We start from the raw sequence: 22,500 nt of genomic DNA, 5'->3' as shown, positions 1-22,500 counted from the left end.
TTTTCAAAAAATGCAAGCGAGGAGTTTGAGATCATCGTTTTGTTTCTTCTACTTCACAAGAACACGAGAGCTTCATATCGATCTGTTCATCTTCACACAGTGAGGCCTCTTCCTCCTCGTCTTCTTCTTCCTCCTCTTCTTCTTCTGCTTCTTCTTCTTCCTCTTCTTCTGCTTCTTCTTCTTCTTTTTCTTCTTCTTCTTCTACTTCCTCTTCTTCCTCCTCTTCTTCTTTTTCTACTTCTTCTTCTTTCAACTCACACATAATGAAAGTCCCGTCTCAAGTTGCCACACCGGGAGCCGCCAGACATGCTTCAGACTCCATCACCGGGAGCCCTCTGAATATTAAGCATCCCATAATAATCCTCGATAAGGTAAAACAAGATATTCTCTTTTGTCGAATACAAATAATGAAAGATGACAAATGTAGTGACGTTATCTTCCCTTCAGTCCGACGCCGACGCGCTTATTTATAACTTCATTGAAGTGAAACCAGACCATAATAACCATAATTCTCGAAATAACACAGAGATATGCTGTTAATGAAACATGAATGTAATCATATCTCTCGGAGCTTTTCTGCCTAATACGCTACAATGAGGGGGGGGGGGGGATAATGATCTCAAAAAGAGCTTTGTGTCTCCCAGAGAGGCGACGGTACAAATAAACGACATCAGCTGCACGTCGACTCGGACGCATCGAGGTCAGAGTGTTCAGAGCAGCTTCACGACATCAATTCAGTTCAGTTTATTTGTTTAGCCCATTTTCACAAATGAGAAATTTGCCTCAGAGGGCTTTATAATCTGTACATATAGACATCCCTGACCTTTGACCTTTGGCCTCACATCGGATCAGGAACAACTCCCAAACAACCCTTGTTGTGTTTGAATAGTTGGTAGTCGGCATATTCCACGATCCAGACCTCCACGATCCATCAGGCAGATGGAGGTAGAGGAGGAGGAGTGGGCGGAGTCTCAGCAGTGGGCGGAGTCTCAGCAGGGCCATGGCGTAGTTGAGTCATGAAGTCCGTCAACAGAGGAGCCCGAAGACTCTCGGCTCGTCATGAAAGGCGTGGAAGAGCTTCAGCGGTGTTTACTGGAACGTTGACATCTTGGAAAACTGGTTTTCGACCACGGGTCTCATCCCGGCATCGAACCCAAACGCCGTGGCCTCTGACGGGGGGGAACCGGAGCGACAGCCGGTCCCCAGGCTTCAATCTGCACCAACGCCTCTCCGCTCTGATGGAATTAAAATCCACAAAGGACGGCGGGAAGGTTTAGCTGCATATTAAACATAATCTCCCCTCTTTCCCTCCGTAATGAAGAATTAGATGAACAAAGCTGCTGAAGTGGAGCCTCATTATCCACGTTTCAAACATCCTAATTGAAACGGAATAATTAATCAAACAGACGCAGAGTAAGAGGAACTGTGATGTGGATGTGAGGACACGAGTCGCCTGCTCCGCCATCTCTCATCGGAAAAATAATCCAGTTACGACGAGGTCATGGTCAAACGAGGTCATGGTCCAATGAGGTCATGGTCCAACGAGGTCATGGTCCAACGAGGTCATGGTCCAACGAGGTCATGGTCCAACATGGTCATGGTCCAATGAGGTCATGGTCCAACGAGGTCATGGTCCAACGAGGTCATGGTCCAACGAGGTCATGGTCCAACGAGGTCATTGTCCAACGAGGTCATGGTCCAACGAGGTCATGGTCCAATGAGGTCATGGTCCAACGAGGTCATGGTCCAACGAGGTCATGGTCCAATGAGGTCATGGCCCAATGAGGTCATGGTCCAACGAGGTCATGGTCCAATGAGGTCATGGTCCAACGAGGTTATGGTCCAATGAGGTCATGGTCCAACGAGGTCATGGTCCAATGAGGTCATGGTCCAATGAGATCATGGCCCAATGAGGTCATGGTCCAACAAGGTCATGGCCCAACAAGGTCATGGCCCAATGAGGTCATGGTCCAATGAGGTCATGGTCCAACGAGGTCATAGTCATAGTCCAAAGAGGTCACGATCCAACGAGGTCAACACCCTCAGAACCGGCATACGGGGACCCGATGTCCCTCTTCTGGCTTACAGCGTCTAGCGTTGGTTCAGAACTTCATTGATTAAAAGCCAGGTACTCTCACGTGGAGAGACTGTCTACGTAGACGAGGAGGTCCTAAGAGGGATGTCATGTGACGCAGGCCTGCCTTTTACGATGAGAACCCACAACCTGGTTATTAAAAAGGAAATATCTGTGAATTGAATCAGGAAAGCAGAGAAAACAAATATGGTATATATTAGACCTCGTAGGACTCGTTTAGACATTCGGAGGACTCGTTTAGACCTCAGAGGACTCGTTCATACCTCGAAGGACTCGTTCATACCTCGAAGGACTCGTTTAGACCTCAGAGGACTCGTTTAGACCTCAGAGGACTCGTTTAGACCTCAGAGGACTCGTTCATACCTCGAAGGACTCGTTCATACCTCAGAGGACTCGTTTACACCTCAGAGGACTCGTTCATACCTCGAAGGACTCGTTTACACCTCAGAGGACTCGTTTAGACCTCAGAGGACTCGTTCATACCTCGAAGGACTCGTTCATACCTCAGAGGACTCGTTTAGACCTCAGAGGACTCGTTTAGACCTCAGAGGACTCGTTCATACCTCGAAGGACTCGTTTATACCTCGTAGGACTCGTTTATAGCTCGTAGGACTCGTTTAGACATTCAGAGGACTCGTTTAGATCTCGGAGGACTCGTTTAGACATTCAGAGGACTCGATTAGACCTTAGAGGACTCGTTTAGACCTCCTGCTTTACTCGGCACATTGAAGGCATTTATTGGCGGCCTCCACCTTTCATCAGCATCTCTCTTCATCGTTCTGCTAAGGTCTGTTTACTCTTGTCGTTCTACATGAAGAGAGTAAACGGCGATGAGGTGAAAGTGTTAGAATTATAGTAAGTTCTATCACTTTTATATTTTTAACAGGTTTGGCTTCAGATGTTTCTGGATCGACAATAATCATCTGGATAATATACGTGTCATGAAGTCACAAACCGTTGTATATCAAAGGAAGACACGGGCGGAGGATGCTGGATAATCACGGTTTGAGGTGTTCGGAGTGAGTCGGAGTGAAGCTCGCGTGACGACTCCGGGTGAACGTCTGCGATGCAAATGTGTGAGAGTGAAAAAAAGATGACGGATCAAGAGAGAGAAGAAAAGAGGAGGCGGCGGCGGCGGAGCGGGAGAGACGAGGAGACGGAGATTGCGAGCTGAGGGAAACAAAGCGAAAGGTCGATTGTCTTCGGCTGCCGGCGTTCTATAAATGCATCGGCTCTCGTCAACGCCATCGGAGGATGGCGCTCTGGAACACTCCCTTCTTTCTCATTTCCCTGCACTCAGACATGGCTTTCCTTGTGTGGCTGCAAAGCTTCAGGAGATGACTTCCATTCTTACAGCCGGTCATTACGCCAACCGCTCACAATGGATGCAAATTACACCGCCGGCCGGTAGCAAAGTACCGCCATCATTATGGTGGCAGCACAGAGGGAGGCATTGCTCAAAGGCCCGGCGGCAACCTCCAGTTCTGAAGAGAGAAGCCAAAGCTGAAGAGCCTTAAAGCTGCGTTCTCTCTACTGACCACCAGGGGCGACTCCTCTGGTTGTATAGAAGTCTATGTTTCATGCGTTAAAGCTGCATTATCTCTACTGACCACCAGAGGCAACTCTTCTAGTTGTATAGAAGTCTATGCTTCATGTGTTAAAGCTGCATTCCCTCTACTGACCACCAGAAGCAACTCTTCTAATTGTATAGAAGTCTATGCTTTATGTGTTAAAGCTGCATTCTCTCTACTGACCACCAGGGGCGACTCCTCTGGTTGTATAGAAGTCTATGCTTCATGTGTCAAAGCTGCTATCCTTTTATCACAATAACAACATTTTTTTGAAATAATTACTGTGGCAGTTATATTTCTGAAGGTTCTCCGAGGACGTGCCGGCGGATCGACCAAAACACTTTCTAATGAGATGAATTCGGTGAAGGTCAGAGACGTTATGTGAATGTAGAAAGATGTTTTGACATCTTGAAATACCAGATAAATAAATGATTAACAAGCCTTGACACAGCTCGAATATTACAATCTTAGCCAGATGAATTTAATAATCTTAAATTATGCAATTAAAAGTTGAATTTTGTGTCAATTTAATGTTCGTGATCATTTAACCTGAAAAAACAACATTGTTTCTAAAGACTTGAGATTCTGGCTAAATATATTAGGAAAGATGTTAACAAACAAAAACAATTGATTTGTATGATTTTAATAGGCAAACACTTTATTTAAACTTCTCGCCTCCAACCGAGAGCGACGGCTGAATTATCGCTTAGCTAACGCAAAGACATCGCCTCAAAATAGATAATAAATTTAAATAAAAAATTAATTAATATAAAGTTCTTAGCCAGATGAATCTAATAGTCTTAAGTTATGCAATTAAAAACAAAGTTAACCAAGAGTTGAAATAGAGAAATGTTTGTACTTGAGACTCTGGCTAGATTTATTGGGAAAACACTTTCTGAGTTTCAAAGGCAAACAACTTGATTCAGATGTGATTCCAGGTGCAGTTATTTATTTATTTAGTGTAATCGGGTCGATGACTCTGACCTCTGACCTCAGCGAGTTGTGTTATATTTCTCGCCTCCCGCCGAGAGCGACGGCTGAATTATCGCTTAGCTAACGCAGAGACAGCGCCTCAAAATAGCGTCGCTAGCCCCGCGGCCGGCTCTTTTCCGATTAATAAATATTAAATTCTAAGCCAGATGAATCTAATAGTCTTAAGTTATGCAATTAAAAACAAAGTTAACCAAGAGTTGAAATTGAGCAATGTTTGTAGTTGAGACTCAGGCTAGAGGAAGGATGTAAAAAAAAAAAACTCAACGTTTAGAAGTTTCAAAGGCAAAGAAATTGCGACGGCTGAATTATCGCTTAGCTAACGGAGAGACGGCGCCGGCTCTTATCCGGTTTCCTCTCAGCGCGGCGAGCAGCGATTCCATCACGGATCTCCCTTTCCTCTCGGTGACGTCCAGAACCAACGGTGCCCTGATATCGTAAATGTCCCCGTTTCCACGGGCCCCGGAGCTTCCGTCGCCGATGCGTTCGGGTTGAAGAGCCTCTCACACACCTGGGAGTCTCCCCCAACTATTACCGACACCATTTGCACAAATTGCTCCATTCGTGGTGGAATATGACAAGCCCTCCCCTCCCCCGCCCGATGTGACCGCAGAACGAGTCGATCCCCCCAAAGAGCAGTTAAGATGCGCGGGGTACTTTATTCTTCCTCTCCTCCCAGCCAGAAGGCAAGTTGGAGCACTTTCTTGCGTGAAATTGTATGAATGCTCGATTGTCATTGTTCAAAAAGGGATCTCAATCGGTTCTGAGCGAGTGGAAAAATACGGAGGGAACACACGGAGCACTCAGCTTAATGACACATCCCACAGCTGCCGCTCTGCTTTCCCTCAATCTACACTGGTGAAATCAGTGGCCTTTAAAGTTTCTCGTCTTCAACCTTTTTCCTCGTCGCCTTGAAGATGAGCTCTGTGATTGTGGTATATTTGAGGTAATGAGGTCAGGTGTTTCTGTTTGGATACGTTATGCTCTTCAGAAGACGTTGGACATGTCTTCTTCAAAAAAGACTAAACGCCTGTGACTGGCGACGGTCATTTATCACCGCTTTGTTTCTGACTTTAAGTGGACTGCAGGATGATATGTTCTTATCTTGTTCCGACAAACACAATCTGGTTGTCCAGACTAATGAGTCGGGGCTGATGACACATAATAGTGGAACCAGAGACTGGACCTGGGAAAGTGGACATCGCTTTGTGGACGACAGATGTGACGCCACAAGTGCGCAACTTTGGCCATCGCCATCTTGGCTTTTGGCAACAAGCAGTGAGCTGACAGCGTGGAGCAAAACGCTGTGCTTACCAACAGCATTATGGTCTGTGTGACTCTAAATGACCATAAAGTATAAATGATGACATCATGCTGTATAGAAGAAGACTTGAAACTAGAGACTGAGACGTAAACTCATGTTTACTGAGGGAATACATCAAGAGAGAAGTAGAGTCACTGTATAGACTTCTATACAACCAGAGGAGCCCCCTGGTGGTCAGGAGAGAGAATACAGCTTCAACACATGAAGCATAGACTTCTATACAACCATAGGAGGTGCCCCCTGGTGGTCAGGAGAGAGAATGCAGCTTCAACACGTGAAGCATAGACTTCTTTACAACCAGAGGAGTCGCCCCCTGGTGGTCAGGAGAGAGAATGCAGCTTTAACACATGAAGTATAGACTTCTATACAACCAGAGGAGTCGCCCCCTTGTGGTCAGGAGAGAGAATGTAGGAAGCCACAATCAAACCATTAAACATAAGTATAACTTGCATTGTGCAGACGGTGAAAGTGAAACTAAACCTTAAACCGAAGCGATGTGGACTTTAACTCGACGGTCTGTGGACGTCAAACCAAAGAGGTTTTTAAACTCAGTAAAACCTGCAGCATTTCTTTAAAGCCATAAAATAATACAGCTTTTCTCACATTAATAATAAGTATCCATCCGATACATTGAGTTAATTTCATTTCTTGCTCCGCGCACGAGATATGTGACTTCAACGCATTCATATTTTATTATTCCTTGGTTATAATTTAATGAAGCACGTTCCAAAACAAGGCAGCGGCCGAGTGAAGTCTAACTGCGGCTAAATACAATTATTAATAATAATTAAAACAAATACTTCGCCTGACGTGAGGTCCCCCGAGTGATCCATCGGGGTCGAGGACCTCCGCTAAGAGACGGTTAATAATCTTCTTGGCGAGACTCCGATCTGCCAAACAGCCGAACTGGAGCCACAACTTTTAGGAGACATGTGACCTCTCCGGCCCGCTGGGTTTTTAATTATGAGGGGAAACCTGACGATAAGAGGGCGATACGAGAACCCGTCACCGTAATTAATCGCGTGGCCCGCCAACATACCGAAGGATGACCCCACGACCTTTTGACCCCGTCGTCCGAGCCGTGACCTCATCACATTACGTATGCGCGATTCCGGTTCACCTTTTTGGACACCTGCCGCAATCTTCAGGAAAAAAAGAACAGAAACACCTCGCTTGATATATTTGGATATGATTGCAGATGCCGGCTCGCTCCCCTCCCAGAGGGATCGGGCTGCCCCGACCATTTTACATTCAAATGTGTTGAATTATAAATTATTCAACGATTTAATTTCCCGAAAAAAGCCGCAAATGTATTTTCCCCGAGAACGAGCGAGCCCACCTGCGGTAGCCACGGGGCCGTTTCCTCGCCGTCTTGTTTTAAATTACACCCACAGAGGCGTTCCCATTCATCTGAGTGCGTTTCCCAGAAAACAAAAAGCTTCGGGGATCATAAACTATTTAAAAAAAATAGATTCCCGTGTACGCAGCGATCAGACGGGAGTCCACGGGTTTATTTCGGGAGGACTCTTCTCTGCGGGGTACGGGGGAGGGGGGGGGGGTTGAGACCACAAGGTCTGCCCAATAACTAAATATGAAGGAGTCGGCGTCGAGCTTCGGAGGAACCTCAACGTGCATCTGTAATCGTACAAACGGAAACCCTCTTAAAAGGAGAAGCTTGGCACGAGCTCGCCGGCTCGCTGCCAGAAACACCCGGACGATGGCAATCGCTCGTCGTATTTAGGGAAATGATGTCGGAACACAAACGCTGTATTAAAGTCCTGCGTCCCGGCCGGCTGCACCGCTGTGAGCGCCGTCTGCTTTGCTCTCGGACTCGCTGGTTTTAGTGTGTTTTATTCCATCTCGGCCCCCCGTGCGCTCCGGCTGCGCTCCCCGGGGTCTCACGCTCCTCCGATCCATTCCGCCTAAGCAGTTCCTTAAAAGCACAACATGTAGATACAACTCTCTGATGGGGTCTCGGCAATAATCACGTCTACAAAATGGACATAAATTAGATCCACTAAATACTAACCGCTAACTGCGTGCTAACGATCGTAGCACACGAGGTCAACGTGCCTCCCGAGTTACCGTGTGGCGGGTGTCATGGCGTCTGATCCACGTAAAACACGCGATGCTCGTGACTTCCAGCTAACTTCATGGAGAACAATGAGAAAACCTCCCGTGACTCATCCGTTAGCTAAACAACACGGCGCTGCGTTTCCCGCCAAAAAATAATTTTAACCGCTCCGAAGTCGACGTCAACCATCACTCCTTCTAAATAGTTTCACTTTGTTATAGGCATGGTGGTAACTTGAAAAAACACTCAATTCAATTGATGAATTCGATTTTTTAATGTATTTTTTGTAGTTTTAACGATATATTATAAAGTGTCGGTACGGTAAACGTGTCTTAACTCTATTATCTATTTTAAAAACATCTCTTTTTCTCGGCGAAATGTAAATTTACAAAGATTACATGAGAACAGATCACGTTATATTTTACCGTAAGATATTAACGAGGCTTTAAAACGTCAGCGGCGTTCAACTCGTGTTCACGTAGTAAATGCACCGCCGGAGGCGTACGGCGGATTTAAGAGTGAAATGTGTTAACTCGTAGAAACGTGACCCGACTTTAGCGTATTCATATTTTTCCGTCTCCCGGAGGTATGCGGGCGCACCGCGTCCTCTGCAGAGCGCTGCTGGACACCTTCATGCTCCAGATCGCTATAAGTTATCCTCATGGACTGAAGGTGACCACCTCGGTGTGTGTGTGTGCATATCTCGGTGTGTGTGTGTGCATACCTCGGTGACCTTCAGTCAGTGATGCAGAGGTCACAGATCATTTCAGTCATTAGATAAACGAGAAAATGCATCGAATGGCATTTTAAAAACGGACAAAAAGTCTTTAATGTCAACAATTAAATATAACATTTTAGGACTCGGGAGAGCAATTTTGGAGCGCACGGAAGATTAGCTAACGATGTCGTAGACATAAAACCAATCAATTGGACGGCGGCAGCAGCGAGGATCACACCTGGCCGCTCAGAGACACTCGGGTTCATCAGAGGAGTAATTAATGGTGAAGGAACAAATTAGTTGGGAAGGAAAGAAGTTGCAGCCGTAACATGAGATTAAGAATATGGCCGTTTGGGCAACGGAGTGGCGGCTCAGGGAGACAACAACAACAACAACAATAACAACAGAGAAGCAACACTATTCTTCTTCATCAGGACACCGGATCTCAACCACTAGTTGATTTTGGAAGGAAAAAAAATACCCAATTTACACGATTTCATTAAAAAGAAAGTGGTCAGAATGTTTTTTGTGGGATCCACGAGCCATATTCATTTGAGGTGTGAAAATAACTGTCACAATTAGCCGTATTTTCCTGAGCCGAGCAACAAGAGCGTTAAAAAGTACGGAGCCGCATCCGCGAGCTCATTAAAGATCACAGGAAGCTCCAAAGAAATGTCGACACCTTCGCCAGCTCCTTCTTCAGCTCGTCTTTCCTCTTCGTCGGTTTTCTCTCTGCATCTGCGCTTTAGCATGTGTGTGTGTGTGTGTGTGTTGCGTGTGCATCAAAGTGGGGCCCACTAGTGCAGCGGGGACCAGTCCCAGTAAGGTGTTGCACTGGGTGCCAGTGTCAGTCCCACTCGGTCCCTGGAGAGGCTGCGTGGGCGCCTTAGCCCTTCGGCGGGGTCTCTAGGCACGCTCAGGTTCATTTGAACTTTCAGACTTGTTTTAGTTGTTTTAAATCATCACTGTGCAAAACTTTGGCTGCGAATTTGATTATAATAAAACTCCGAAATGAGCCGTCGTCGCTGCGCCTCGATCAAATTTGAGCTCCGCGACGATGTGAAATATTCTGAGATTTATGGTGCGGATCATAACTCATTGCGAGGATCTTCTAATTGTGCGACCGCCTCCTGTAAGGAGCTGGGTTGACTGACGCAGCCTTTTGATTAAGTCTTCAATGACTCGGTGAACTTTGCGCTCTGCGACCTTTATCGCTCTGCGGCTCGATGAACTCACATTTCAGAGATTTACGGCGCCGCTGAGAGAGCGAGTGATCGGAGAGCGTGTGTTGGGAGGAAGGGAAACATTTGGCCCTGCGCGGCGTGTCGTAACGCTCTACATTCAGACGTTTTCATTAATTTCCCGTCACTTCTTTAGAGGAACAACTCCGTGAAGGAAAGTAAATGTGGGCGGGGCTTCTGTTTCTCACTTGCTGATATAATGATGTCGTTCTCAACCTTGAGTACCGTAGAGGTGATAGCTGTCAGCCACCTTTACACTCGCTCTGTATCAAGCTTCCTTGTCACCTCCTTTCCTTGACACCTCCTTTCCTTAAACAGTCTAAAAACATGCAAACCTGGTGAAAAATGCATGTTTTCTATCCACATGTTCTGAGTTTATTTGGGGAATGGACGGTAAATGTCTTCCTGAACCTAACTCAGTATTTAGGCGAAGTAGAGATGTCTTGATTTACGTGATTTACTATAAAAAAGACAAATATTTTCTCAATGTTTTTGTCAAAACGGTCAAAATATGTAAAAATCGATTGTCGGCCACGCGAGAAACCAAACGCCATTAAAACATTTGATGTGCATTGTTAATAAGCCAGACGCTGACTCCTCTCCTCTCCCCTCCTTTCCTTCCAGCTGCTCAGTCATTTGAGCTTATTAGAGTCTCTCTCTGTCAACCATGTCCCATCTAATTCTCACCCAATTACAATCTAAATGAACCACAGGAAGGCTTAACGTTGCCATCGTTTCATTTGTGCCGGTAACAAAACCCTGATTAGGCCTCGGCGAAGGTTCATAAATTAAGCGTTCAACGGCGAATTAATATTCAATGTTTTCATCTGGATGCCAGTGATAACAATAACACCGCGGTGAAGGCAAGAACACTCTGACAATGGCAATTACCGCGGGGTTTACCAGCTTGTGGCATTTGGGCCGGAGTCGGCCGAGCGCCAGCCGGCGGGGAAATGTCAAGGAGGAGAATCTTCTGTCTGAGCGAGCGGCAAAAAAACTAAAAACATAAAGCCGAGACGCAGAAGGTTGCTGCTCGAGGAATCCTCCGGAGCTTCTGCGTTTCCGAGGTAAAACTGGGTCAATTTGATTAATGTGATCGTCTCCACGCCGAGGAGCCGCGGAGACGGCGCGGGAAAAGAAAAGGTTGACGGGAAACAACGTGGAGACGGGGAAAAAAAGGCTCAATAAAAACGTGAAAGAAGCGACGCGCCGATGTTCACTCTCCCAGAGAGCGAAAACTGAAATGCAGCCGCACGATGTTGACAGCGGATTTAATTTAGCATACAAACAGGCGGCGGGTAATTAGTCTCAGGAGGAAAATCAGCCGTCACAATAAATAAATAAAAGGAGCTTGCAGTTCTGAAAGTGTCGGAGATGTTTACCCTCAGTTTACTACGACGGCATCACTTTCATGTGCGTGTAAATATGGAGGGATGTATATTTAAAGAAACAACGACTCATCCGAATGCATTAGGACGCTCCGGAAATACACAAGTTATACAGCGAAGTTCTGCAAAGGCCGTCAGAGCGGAGAGGGATCAAAACAACGATATCGCGAAGCAACGCCGCGGCGAAGCAACGCCACGGAGTCGATGAGGAGTTATAAGGATGTAGAGATTGTTGGTATTTGTTATGATGACATCACACGGCAGTAGGGAGACGAATAGCTCGCTAGTTAGCTAGTTAGCTGGTCCTCATCCGCCGTTTAGCGTTCTGCTGGCTAGCTTGTTAATTCCTCCATGCTTAAAGGCGAAATGCAGCTTTAACACAAGCATAGAACACAAAGACTCCAACCAGAGGAGCCCCCTGGTGGTCAGGAGAGAGAATGCAGCTTTAACACATGAAGCATAGACTTCTATACAACCAGAGGAGTCGCCCCCTGGTGGTCAGCAGAGAGAATGCAGCTTTAACACATGAAGCATAGACTTCTATACAACCAGAGGAGTCACCCCCTGGTGGTCAGCAGAGAGAATGCAGCGTTAACACATGAAGCATAGACTTCTATACAACCAGAGGAGTCGCCCCCTGGTGGTCAGCAGAGAGAATGCAGCTTTAACACATGAAGCATAGACTTCTATACAACCAGATGAGTCACCCCCTGGTGGTCAGCAGAGAGAATGCAGCTTTAACACATGAAGCATAGACTTCTATACAACGAGAGGAGTCACCCCCTGGTGGTCAGGAGAGAGAATGCAGCTTCAACACATGAAGCATAGACTTCTATACAACCAGAGGAGTCGCCCCCTGGTGGTCAGGAGAGAGAATGCAGCTTCAACACATGAAGCATATACTTCTATACAACCAGAGGAGTCGCCCCCTGGTGGTCAGGAGAGAGAATGCAGCTATAACACATGAAGCATAGACTTCTATACAACCAGAGGAGTCGCCCACTGGTGGTCAGGAGAGAGAATGCAGCTTCAACACATGAAGCATGTACTTCTATACAATCAGAGGAGTCGCCTCCTGGTGGTCAGGAGAGAGAATGCAGCTTTAACACATGAAGCATGGACTTCTATACAACCAGAGGAGTCACCCCCTGGTGGTCAGGAGAGAGAATGCAGCTTCAACACATGAAGCATAGACTTCTATACAACCAGAGGAGTCGCCCCCTGGTGGTCAGTAGAGAGAATGCAGCTTCAACACATGAAGCATGGACTTCTATACAATCAGAGGAGTCGCCTCCTGGTGGTCAGGAGAGAGAATGCAGCTTTAACACATGAAGCATGGACTTCTATACAACCAGAGGAGTCGCCCCCTGGTGGTCAGGAGAGAGAATGCAGCTTCAACACATGAAGCATAGACTTCTATACAACCAGAGGAGTCGCCCCCTGGTGGTCAGGAGAGAGAATGCAGCTTCAACACATGAAGCATAGACTTCTATACAACCAGAGGAGTCGCCTCCTGGTGGTCAGGAGAGAGAATGCAGCTTCAACACATGAAGCATGGACTTCTATACAACCAGAGGAGTCGCCCCCTGGTGGTCAGGAGAGAGAATGCAGCTTCAACACATGAAGCATAGACTTATATACAACCAGAGGAGTCGCCCCCTGGTGGTCAATGCTTATCAGTAGAGGAACGAGCAGTTTCCACATAGTGTAGAGCTAAACCTCGGCACACACGCACACTTACACACAAAATAACTTACACACACACTGAAACAGGAGCACAGAAAGCTCCCGGGCCTCACAGCTCAGCCAGAAACAAACGACTCTGTCACTTGTTCTTTGAACTCTGGAGACTAATATTGGACCAACATTTGTCCGCTGGATGTAAATCCCCAAAACCCTGGAAGAGCTTCAGGCCTCTTTAACCCACGATGTCCCATCAGCTTCCTGCTTCACGGTCACATCACTAAACCTCACGTGTGTGAAGCGTATTTGTATTTTGCAGAGCTACCTCCTCTGTTACATCATATTATGCTTCTTTTCCTTCCATCCCCATTAATGCCTGTTTCTTTCTTCACGTGCACATCTCAGAGACACACCTCCCATGATGCATCAGGAGGCAGGCGAGGAAGAGCACGCGCAGCTCGGAGGGCAATTATCACATTCCTGCTCATGAATACGGCGTTCAGAAGGAATCTGCTCACGGACACCCGGAGGTAAAAATAAATAAGAATAACACAAATAAATGCAGACGGCGCTCTAGAGGCTGAATACTAAACAGCAGAAAGCTGCGGAGTCACGCCGAGGTCGAGCAGAAGCAGACGGAGAGTAAACGGTTCCCGTCGGTTCGCTTTTAAATACGGAGAAACTCAGGCATGCACATTTTTTATTTTTTTATCTCATCACTTTTAACTTAATTATTGAGTTTTAGGACGATTAATTTTATTTGTGTAAAATCCTCCAGTGTTACTTCATGGACAATGATCAACAAATGTATATATGTGTGTGTATATATATATACACACACATATATATATATTTGTATATATATATACACGTATATATATATATATACACACGTATATATATATATACACGTATATATATATATATACGTATATATATATACACACGTATATATATATATACGTATATATATACACACATATATATATATACGTATATATATATATATACACACACATATATATATATACACGTATATATATATACACGTATATATATATATATACACACGTATATATATATACGTATATATATTTGTTATATATAAATAGTAATTAAATAAGCCCATGTGTACAGTCCATTGAACACAAACATGTGTACTCCTAAAGTTATAAACACTCATAAAACAACAATTCTAAGAACGTGGGTAAAAAATGCAAAAAAGTTAAACATGATGTGCTATTCTCGCTGACAGATCCTCTGAGCACGTTGGACGAACTCCACGTCTCATGGAAATCCATCTGAAAATAAAAAAATAAAAAAATAAGCCTGCAGGTGCGCAACGATTTTAAGGAAAAGTAAATGTTATCTTTTAAAAGTGAAGATTCAACCCGAAAGCCCCAAAAAACTAAATAAACACCCGTCCTCCTTCTTTAAAGTGTTTGACTTTAACCTCAAGAGAAACAATTCATGACAACAACCGGAGGACATTTGAACAGTTTGGTAGGAAAGATATATATATATAATAATATATAATAATATCTGATGCTACCGAGTTGACTCAACGCAGCTGCACAACTCGATGTGGAGACGACCTCTTGACCTCCTCTGATAACTGACTTCACATCCCCGCCTCCTCCTGAGGAAGATCAGGGTGACATCCTCATCATCAAAATCATCATAACCTTCACCATCATCACCCTCATCATCATCATCACCCTCATCATTCTCATCATCCACCACCATCTTCATCATACTCATCATCACCATCATCACCCTCATCTTCATCACCATCATCATCCACCACCATCCTCATCATCATTATCCTCATCACCATCATCATCCTCATCATCCACTACCATCCTCATCACCACCATCACCCTCATCATCCTTATCATCATTATCCTCATCACCATCCTCATCATCATTATCCTCATCACCATCATCATCCTCATCATCCACTACCATCCTCATCACCACCATCACCCTCATCATCCTTATCATCATTATCCTCATCACCATCCTCATCATCATTATCCTCATCACCATCATCATCCTCATCATCCACTACCATCCTCATCACCACCATCACCCTCATCATCCTTATCATCATTATCCTCATCATCATCATCATCGCCATCATCATCATCATCATCATCAGAGGTCTTCCTCCTGAACAGTAACCACAAGAACCAGAGTGTGTGTGTGTGTGTGTGTGGATAACAACACAACGCAGCGGCGTGGAGCGCGACTCCCTGTTGTTGTTGTTGTTGTTGTTGTGTATCTGTTTAGGTCTGATCAGCTCTGTACTCACTTTGATCCATGTTGACGTCCGCTCTCCACTTCTCCTGCAACCAGAGAACACACACACACCAGGGTTATTATGGGCTCACACACACACACACACACACATACACAGAGAGAGAGAGAGACAGAGCGAGAGAGAGAGAGAGCGAGAGAGACAGAGCGAGAGAGAGAGAGAGAGAGAGAGAGAGAGAGAGAGAGAGAGAGAGAGAGACAGAGCGAGAGAGAGAGAGAGAGAGAGAGAGGACCTTTAGGAGGAAGCCTCCCGGAGTCAACTCAATCAGCCTAATTGGAGGACTCTTCCTCGCTGCCCGTTGCCATGGCGATGAGCTGGATGTTTATCAGGAGGTCAAACCAGAGGATTCCTTCTGTCCACTTCACATGGACATGTCACTTCACTCACGCTTCTCCAAGACGTGTGTGTGTGTGTGTCTGTGATTGGATGAAATGAAAAGACGCCGTCTTAGTATATTTCATCCATTCATTAAAGTCGAGTCCCACATATACGTATGTATGTATATATATATATATATACACATATATATATGTACATATATACAGTACCTACCCACCTCTCTACCTCTCCATCGACCCGTGGACATAGCTGTGTTCACAGAGTTGTGTGTCAGCCTTTCCTGAGCAGTGATGGCAGATGAGGAAGTGTGAGTGAGTATTTGTTGTTGTTGTTGTTGTTGAGTCCAGCTGTCCTCTGTGTTTCCCTGCCGGTCGTGTTAGCCACTGATCTCGGCTTGTTTGACGGCTGCTCTGCATGAATGCGTCTCAACGTAAAACTGGCCCAAAACAAAAGAATCGACGTTTCCGTCGTATAAATAGCAGCGGGTCTTCCAGCGCGACTCCGTTTCCGAGGCGGCCGACGCGCGGAAGCAATTGAAATGTTGTGACATTTCGCATTCTCGTCCCTCCGAGTGGACGTCGGCGGTGATGAGGCTCAGCGATAAAAAGACGCGCGAGGCCTCCAGGAGACCGAGAGCCTCGCGGAAAACACAGCGGCTTTTAGTGCCTCCTGTCGTCGCCTCGTCTCCGTCTCTTTCTGCCATCTGTCCGTCTGAACTGTGGACGCGTTTCCTCGTGAGGGCGGCAGAACGTGGCGTGTGCTCATCAGCACCGCCTTCCTGTTTGATCAATCGATCAGAGAATCAAGCCGAGCGTCGAGGCGACCTGCTTCTCTGTGAACACACAGACGTCTCCACGGGGCTCTTCTGTCACATTCCTCCATACATTCGGCTTGAAGGCATTTTCATGGCGTGAAATAATAGTTCAGGAATAATCGGCGGCAACGACTCACGTCACCCTGGATGAGGCGACGCAGATGCGTTCACACTCACAATTTACGAGGAGGAAATGTGATGTTTTTCTTGCAATGCGACGCTAACATTGACATTTATTGGTTGGAGAAACGTAAATAACCTCCACCGGAATTTGATTTGAGGAAATGAACTCTGTGACGAGTCGGGGACTGTCTGTGTGGCTGCAGCGCAGATGGAGGCAGAATGAAGATTTGAGTGAATATCAATGTTGGCTACTTTCTTTATAATGACTGAAGAAAAAGGAAGTTCCTCTCAATATGTACGCTCACTCAGTCTCAAGAGGTACTTGAGAAAGTTCATATTTAGAATCAAATGACTCTTTGCCTCTGGCAGGCGACTTTACTGCAAGGCTAGCAGAACAACGGCTAGCTAGTTAGCTCACAAGCTTATTCATCTCCAGAGCTGGCTCGTTAGCTAGCTAGTCTCGGTATCAAAAAAAGTATCATTTAGTTCAATTCAGTTAATTTGATATAGCCCAATATCAAATATTACGAATTTACCTCAGAGCATAATGGCATTAGGAAGTAGCTAGCTAACTAGCCCGCCGCCAAATGAGTAAAATGTACTTCATGCTTCTTCCACATTAGAAAAGCACATTTCTATTGCTAGAGATGCAGCAGATGTGTTCAGATTGTTTTCTCTCACCAGAGTAGCATGAACGCGAAGCAGCGTGGTCATGCCGCCATGCGTTCACGCTACCCTGATTCCAGAAGAGTTGCCCGAGTTTAAAAGCCCATGAGCAACATTTCTACGGCGCGGGACCCGTGACGATCGAGAAGGTCAGCGACAGGCTAAGCTAGCGTGACCAGACGTCCTCTTTCCTCGGACACGTCCTCTTTTTGAGACCTAAAGAATGCATCCGGCAGGGATTCCAAAAACGTCGGGATTTTGCTTCGTCGGATATTTGTGTTTCTCTGGGTCTTTCACAAACTAGTTATTACCCCTTACAAGTTTTGGAAATGGTATCTCCCTTACGGTCCACCTTCTTGCGTGAGCTGACAGAATAGAGGACAGTCATTGGTCGACCGATCTCAGGGTTGCCAGATACACGATAATTATCCTCCAAATACAACCATGTTGAGCCTTTGGTACGATACTTCACCATCTCCAACCTGGCAACACGGAGCACCTCGCCGCCTCCACTAGTTCATTGTTGTTTGTGCTATAAACTACGACCAGCGCCGCCGCTCCCATAGCGCACTACGCGCTGTGCGTAGGGCACCACGTCCTGAGGGGCTCCACTAAATAGGCAACTAAAAAAATCCTCCTAGTTATAATAATTATAATGCCGATATTGCATATAATGCAGAACAAGGGAGATGTTTAATCGCTCAGCACCCCCCCCCCCGTGGGCCCCTTTCCTACCTCAGGGGGGCATCATGCAGGAGTTATGCTGAGGGCACACTGACGACTACGACCCCCCCGAGACGAAGTGTCCTCTTTTTCACAAATCTGGTCACCCTAGCTAAGCTAAATTATTGAGGACATCTCCATCTCTAAAATGCTACCACGCCTAGAGCCTCGAATCCCAGCCTACGATCCCAAATGTACGCGATATCGGTTCCGTCACTCAGCCGCGCAGCGAGGTGACATTTCCGTTAGCTCGCGACTCGGAGGCGCTCCGTGTTTGCCTCCAGTCGTTTTCTTTTGTTTCGACTCCGGCTAACTGAAGTGACGTCATGCTGCCGTTGGCTGTGAGAGATTCTGAAGGGTAATCCCACCGGGGCTCAACGAGGACGGATCTGATGCCTTTCACTACAATAACTCCTTTTGGGTGAAGGAGCAGTGAGCATTATGGGATACGGCGATGCAAACCGGCGGCATGCTGAGAGTTGCACAGGAGCGAAGACGGATGATTCAACACCTCTTGAGCCCGGGGGTGTTTTTATTTGATTTCTGCTGCCTTTATTTCCACAGCCATGGCTCCGCATGTCTCAGGCATGTCATGAGTTGATATTTTTTTTCAGAACTGTCAGATCGCATGTCGTAAAAAGGAAAACATCCGGAGGGTTCATGGGGATTTTACAACCTGGACCAGCCAGCAGCACGCCGTCTGCACGCCGTCTGCACGCCGTCTGCACGCCGTCTGCACGCCGTCAGCACGCCGTCAGCACGCCGTCTGCACCGAAGGACAAATGTAGCTGCAAAGTTCTTTACGTCTAATGTTTGTTCATCCCAGGAGGCGGCAGCGGGGGCGGAGTCTACGAGACCGTGGCCTCTGACATCGGGAACGCAGCTTGTGCTAACGTTTCAACTCAGCGGCTGCTACGGTTATTTGTTGTTATACGTTGAAAATGAGTTCGACATGATTTTAACAGCGACAGGCCAGCCAACCAGAAACTAATATATTTCCTTGGCGGCTGCTTTCTCCCTCCACCGCGGCTTCACACCGTAAAGGAGACGTCGAATCAGAGCAACAACACCCTCCGAACGCCGCGGTCCGTCTCAAGTGTTCCTACTTCATTTTTACAAAGTAAAATAGATTGTTATGGAAAACTAGTACAAACTAATCTCCATTGAGTGCCATCGAAAACACGACGAGAACCCGGCTCTGCGGCCGCGGAGGGGCCTTCAGTGGGAATGCAATCTCAGCAACAAGGCTATGAGAGTATCTGAAACTCTTGGCAGATGATGGACATCAGGCTCCGGATGGCGTGAATTACGTTTAAAACAATATACACTACCGTTCAAAAGTTTGGGATCACTTAGAAATGACTTTATTTTTCAAAGAAAAGCATTGTTTTTTCAATAAAGATACCATTAAATTAATCAGAAATACACTCTATACATTGTTAATGTGGTAAATGACTATTCTAGGTGGAAACGTCTGGTTTCTAATGAAATATCTCCAGAGGTGTATAGAGGCCCATTTCCATCAACGATCACTCCAGTGTTCTAATGGTACATTGTGTTTGCTAATCGCCTTAGAAGACTAATGTCTGATTAGAAAACGCGTGCAATTATGTTAGCACAGCTGAAAACAGTTATGCTGGTGATATAAGCTATACAACTGGCCTTCCTTTGAGCTTGAAGTTTGTAGAACAAAATTAATATTTCAAATATTAATCATTATTTCTAACCTTGTCAATGTCTTGACTATATTTTATATTCATTTGATAAATAAAAGTGTGATTTTTCATGGAAGACACGAAATTGTCTGGGTGATCCCAAACTTTTGAACGGTAGTGTATAATTTGGCAAGAAGTGTAAACAAACAGTCGAGGCTCAGGATCGTGGTTGCCGTGGTGATCCGGGCTCAACAGGAAGCAGCTGGAAGGACCCGGGTCAAGACCAAAGAGAACCATGTTCCCCCAGTAAGAGTCTTAGTCCCAGAATCAGCCAATCAGCTCCTCTCAAAGGTAGTTCAGCCTTAACACCTTCCTGTTGGTTTAAAGTCCCGCTATCAAAATGGAGAGGTCAAAGGTCACGACCCCCGGGTCAAAACGTCACTACCGGTCAAGTCACGAAACAAGTATTTTCACAATAAAAGTCCCGTCTGTTATTATCCTCATTAAAGTCACTTCACGGCTTCAACCGGCTTCCACAATCTGAAATACTAACTAACATTCATTCTCATGAACACACATTACTTCTTTCTATTTACATCTGCATAGAGTAAACAGTCCCCCTATGCTTCATAACACATTCATAACAATAACATTCTCCCCAATATTTCCTATTATAATATCTTTCTATATGTATAATTTAAAGCTCAAGACGGCAGAATCAAAATAAACTATAACAACCGAACAAGGCCATCGAAGCCAACATGTGTCTGACAACGTCTCCCCCCCCCCTTCCTCTCATACGCTCCGCGATGGCCGCCCCTCTTCATTCGTCACTCGTCCTCTCTGGACACAACGACCTCTCTGAGCCGCGTCGCAGTGCGAAGCCGAGTCCGTCGGTTTCCGTGTTTCCTCGAGCGCTCCCCTCTCTCCGGCCATCGGCTGCTCGGGAGGAGGGCCCGGCTCATCTCACCGGAGCACAAACCACTTAAAGAGCCAAATGAGAAGGAGCCACAAATGACAGAAAAGCCATTTGCAATGCAGGTTGATGAGGAAGGCCTTCCCTCTGCCTCCCCCCTCTGCCTCCCCCCTTTGCTTCATTAGCTGGAGAGATTTTAACATTTCCAAGTGTTGCTCGCTGGCGCGATCCGTCCTTTGAAACAACTTCCACTTATTCACATTTGTCTTTGGCTTCCAGAGAATAAGTGATAAACAAGTTTTACACATTTTCTATGCGATACAGCGCTCGCGAGTAAATGTGCTAATCAGCTCCCAGAAGAACACAGCCGAGGCTGAGCGGAGACAACTCGACCTCCTCCACAAGCAACCGCCATCACCGCGTCCTCCACGGTGGAGGGTCGCTGAAACGCTTTATTTTAATCGACGGTATCTCGTGTTTTTTAAAGGCACCGGGTCTTATCGGTTGCCGACTTCTCGTGACCCCTCGGAGAAGTCGAGATCAGACTCGGACATTACGCCAGATCTAAAAATGAATGCAAGGAACCAATGAGCGTCACCGTTCTGTGTCCAGACAACACGGGCGTCAGGAGTTCTTCACGTTTGGTTATTGGATAGAACTTTTATCCGTCGCCGTCCTTCTCGTCTTTACTCTCATCCCTCACTGCCGTTGCCAGATTAACGTCTCTCAATGTCTCTCTTCAAGATCAAGTGAAAGTCATTTTCTTGATGAACAAATTCCTGGACACCGCCTCCCTTTAGTCCTCTTAGTTGTAAGAACTCCAGGAGTCAGTTTTTTTGTACAACTAAAAGAGTAAAAGGGGGGTTCAAAAGAGTCTGGATGGAGCGATGTGTTTTGTGGAAGAAGTCTCAACACTAGGGATGCATTTAAGAGTATTTATTTGACAATCATTTCTGGTTGCTTTAAAGTTTCTGTCGACCTCCAATAATCAGACAGACAATCTAATGTCTCGCAAATAAGATTAGTACTTACAGTCTCCATTCAGTGAGCTTAAAGCTCCCAGTTTGTGTGTTGTTCTTAATCTCCCACCCGATGGCGTGCTCTCTCCTGCTCAGCATTTCAAAAGAGACCGAGCTTCGTGCCAAGAGAGGTAACGGCTGCTTTCCGCTTCCGGTTTAGAGCCCTACCCCCGGTTTTAGACTTCAGAATAAGAGCCTAAACAGGAAACCAGCTAGGATCTCAAGGGAAACGCACCTCTACCACAATAAAACCAATCTCATTCATACTGTCCACATCCTACAGTTGTGATAACAATAAACCTCATCAAATCAACATTACAGTTACACATATAATACAGCGATCATACTTGTCTATGCTTCTTAATACATTAATCAGAATATTCCTCCCTAATATTCACTATGTAAATTATCTCTCTATATGCATTATTTAAAACATAAGACTTCCTTATTTACATGTGCAAGTGTACATAAAATCCACTACAACCTAACACAACCCATTCTCACAAATTAAAGATTTGCCTCAGAGGGCTTTACAATCTGTACATATAGACATCCCTGACCTTTGACCTCACGTCGGAACAGGAACAACTCCCAAACAACCCTTCAGGGGGAAAAGGAAGAAGATGTATTTCTGAACGCCACCGTACACCCATAGAGATGGAGCTGATGTTCACTCCTTCAACTAACGGACCCGTTGGGCGAGGTATGACCGCGTCCACCTCGACACGCCAACTCAAGACACGACTCGGCCCCAATAACTGATGCAACTGCACTCAGCATAACAGGAACAAGAAAGCCGAGCCGATGCCGACGGTTGAGCCGGGCATGGAAAGTACCCCGA

The sequence above is a fragment of the Pseudoliparis swirei genome, chromosome 3 (assembly GCF_029220125.1).
Source record: "Pseudoliparis swirei isolate HS2019 ecotype Mariana Trench chromosome 3, NWPU_hadal_v1, whole genome shotgun sequence".
Lineage (NCBI taxonomy): Eukaryota > Metazoa > Chordata > Actinopteri > Perciformes > Liparidae > Pseudoliparis > Pseudoliparis swirei.
Note: the sequence above shows the minus strand (reverse complement) of the source record.